The sequence below is a fragment of the Eucalyptus grandis genome, chromosome 7, assembly GCF_016545825.1.
Source record: "Eucalyptus grandis isolate ANBG69807.140 chromosome 7, ASM1654582v1, whole genome shotgun sequence".
Lineage (NCBI taxonomy): Eukaryota > Viridiplantae > Streptophyta > Magnoliopsida > Myrtales > Myrtaceae > Eucalyptus > Eucalyptus grandis.
Genome location: NC_052618.1, coordinates 11231187 through 11234939, shown reverse-complemented (window position 1 = coordinate 11234939; position 3753 = coordinate 11231187).

Below are 3753 nucleotides of genomic sequence, written 5' to 3'. Positions count from 1 at the left end.
GAACAACCTAATGGAATGATTAAAACTTATGGACACAACTGTAGAACGTGACAAGTTCGTTAGGAAATTGGGAAACGGACCATAGACACTATAAATACATGGACCATTTGCTCCAATTTAAAAGTTTAGAGTAGACCGTTAACATAATGAATTTTTGGAGTAAAACGGTACAAATGTGGTAAGTTGATAAAGGTATCTCCCCATTTGCCCAAAAGAAGACTTTCAGAACTATGAACCGTAAAGGGATGGCATGGCAAAAACCTCACGACAATTTGTTTTTGTAATGAGGTCAAGCAAAACCAGAAGTAGGTGGCTTCCTCAATTCTTCACAAAGGGATGGTCTAGTAACTGCGCTGCAAAAGGCCGATTCTTCGAATGTCGTCGCAAGCTTCTGCGGATGAAGTCTTGAGCATCTTTAGACAATGATTTCAGAAGTGGAGGAGGTTTGCCCTTGCGAATTTTCTCCAATGCTTCCTCCTGCCGCAATAAGAACGAAAATGTAGGAGACGCTAGCGTTAATCACAACTCCAGGGGGAGTTAACATGTGACAGTTGGATAAATCAATATGATTTGTAGACAAATCTAAGGGCATCATGCTTCAGGCAATCTTCTGCATTGATCATTCTGGAATCACGGTTACTACAGAAGTAGGAGACGTGGATGATATGTAACAGCTCACAAAAGTATCTATTGCTTTTTGCTCAAAATTCTTTAATGTTTAACCAAAAAGTAGAAGAAACAGGGCGTCATTTGCATGATATGGCTTCGAGTAGGATGGTATTACTTTTTCTCCTCCAGCGGAAGGTGCACACCTAACCGTGAAAACATTTTCCTTTTGTTTTAGAGCTGAGTTTTCTTTTTTCAGTTCGGAAATTCTTTTGAGAGAAGTCTTAAGACTAAAGCATAGTTCATCAATATATTTAGAAATTTTGACAGGAATTTTAAAATCACTTGCCTCAAATTCACATGTTGAGTCGATCCCGAGTCGATCCAGTCCGAGTCCGATTGTGCCATCGACATAGATTGGCATATCCATTATCACTTTCTTCACACTCGCATCACTCCAGGTTTCGGCTTTGAGAGCTTTTCAAAATTTTTCAGCTTTTCCTCTCTTCTTCTTCAGAAGAGGACAGTTGAGTCTGATGTGTCCCTTTTTCTTTTGGATCTTCATCTTCATTGATCCTTTCCACTTCATAGGACTGAAGAGTTTCAATCAGCTCGTCGACATATAGTGGCATGATTCTCTGCGTCTCTCTTATCGAAGTCTTTATGTGATTCCAATCCACGGAGAGTCCACGCGAGCTTGTTTACCTTCATGGGATCGAAGTTGGTTGACCTTGATTTTCAAGACCATTTACAATATCAGAAACGACTAAACATGTCGATATTGATTCTCCGATTTCATTACGAAGGCTTCGTATTGACCGAGAAGAATGTTGATTCTTGTTTCCTTCACTCGACTGTTCCTTCATAGGTGATATGCAATTTGTCCCAAACTTCTTTGCTGTACCACAAGAAGATATTCTATTATATTCAGTTGGTGATAAAGCACAATATAAGGAGTAAATTGCTTTTGCATCGAGTGTTTGTCTCTTGATTATTTCTTCTGAGACATTCCACTTTGGTTTCTTCGGTTTCTTTTCCTTTTTTCGGGACGATGCGGTGGTAGGAGTAATTCCTTTTTCTACAACGTCCCATTCCGGAGGATCCTTTGATCGTAGGGGAAAGCTTTCATCTTGTTCTTCCGGATGTTGTAATCCTTTCCATCAAAGTAGGGTGGTCCTGGTATTGCTTTGCCCTTCCATCGCCCCCACAGTGCTAGCATACTAGCCATGGATCTTTTACTATGAAGTAAAACACTTCAAATAAAGTAAGTACACAGCTCGATACCAATTGATATAGCTAGTATGAGTACCTAGAGGGGGTGAATAGGTGCCTAAACAATTTATCGATATACGGAAGCAATTCTTAACATATGATAGAAAATAAATTCTCTCTTAATTAACAAAATGAAATACGATTGAGGTAGAGAGAGTGAGGAAGAGAAAATTGAACACGGGATTTATAGTGGTTCGGCTTATTCCAAGCCTATGTCCACTCTTTCCGATCGACCGATTGTTTCCGGTGGATTTCACTATGATCAAAAGAGAAGTTACGACAGCTTTGCCTTGATTCCACAAAGTGTAGATGTTTTACCACACCTCCTCAAGGTCTCTCACAAATATAGACTCTCTTTTGTATACAAGTATTCGCTCAAAGGATTTATCTAAACAAATAGGAGCTTCGGACTTTGGAATTCTTCTATCGCGCACACCTCGAACAACTAAGAACGTCTTCCTTATATACTCCTTTATGCCATCATACCCGTTGGCACTTACTAAAGGAATTCCTCCAATCTACCCGTTGGACGGAATCAATTAGGAAGATTGTTCGAGCTATTAAAGGAACGTGTTGATAGCCCATCAATCCTGTTCGCCCATACAATCAGGATCTCGGTTTCCATAAGTAGAACATTCCAATAATATTTAGACAATCATCGAATCTTCAGTCATTGAATCAATCTTGATCAATCAAAGGATTCCTGATACGTCTTCTCCAACCACGAGATCTTCTCCGGATGATAAGGTTAAATCCTGAACAAAACATCCAGGTTACGGATAACCTTTCTTCAACGGATCGTAGACTGTCAATGAGGATAGACTTTGAGTCTTGAGTCTCGGCTGTCCTAGGAAGTCTTCGAGACTTTAACTAACAGAGTCTGCAGACCTTTAGACTAGACTGATGGAAACGTTTTGTCAACTTCAAAACACTTCACGAAGATTTCTCCAACACAAGTTTCGCAGATCCACTTGCATCAACCAGTATATTAGCACATTTAATATCCCTGCAGAATGAAGGAACTGGAAGCATGAGAAACCAGCACAACTGTTGGTAGGATTTATGAAGGGTTTTCATAATCATCCTCACAGTTAACAATATTGCAAATTTAAATTTCCACCTTCAAGCATTCGCATAGTAAAACAATCTTGTCTATGCTAGATAATGCTGTACTAGCTGATAATGTTGCTTCGTTCTATGCTACGGACATTACTAATGCTGCGAACATTGCTACATACAAGAGGCATGCGGACTTCTTGGCAAGATTGAATGTTGAATATGGTCATATACACATTCAAGTCTTTAGTTGGTCTTTATTCCCTACTTTGGAACCATCACATGCACTAGTTCACTCTAAAGAAAGCCTTGTAGGATAGCAATGCTCAATCTATCTATTATTGACCGATCTACTCTACAAACCAATGTTGGTACTGTTGTCAAATCTGATTCATTCGCTCGATATGATGATACCTCTAAAGAGGTTGTGAAGTGTGAGCATCGCCATAGGTTGTTCATACTAAGGCTACCTGTTGAAAGTTATATGAAAAACCTACAGATTTTTTCATAAAGAGTCACAAAGAAAGGCAAAAAACAAGGCAAACCATATTGAAATTGTTCCTATTGCACCTACTGCTGATATCAGTTTATCCTAGGAAGAACTTCAAGCATTTTGACGTCTATTGAAAGCTTATGTTGCTACAACCTCCTCCATGGTTACCAATTCGCCTTTTCATTCTACTTTGTACCTATCCACTATGGTATCTTCTTTGGGGGGATTTAATACATCAATGGTTTCTAGCTCATGGATTATTGATACAGGGGCTACATATCATATGATAGGTTCTTCTAGTCTTTTTCATAAATACACCCCTACTT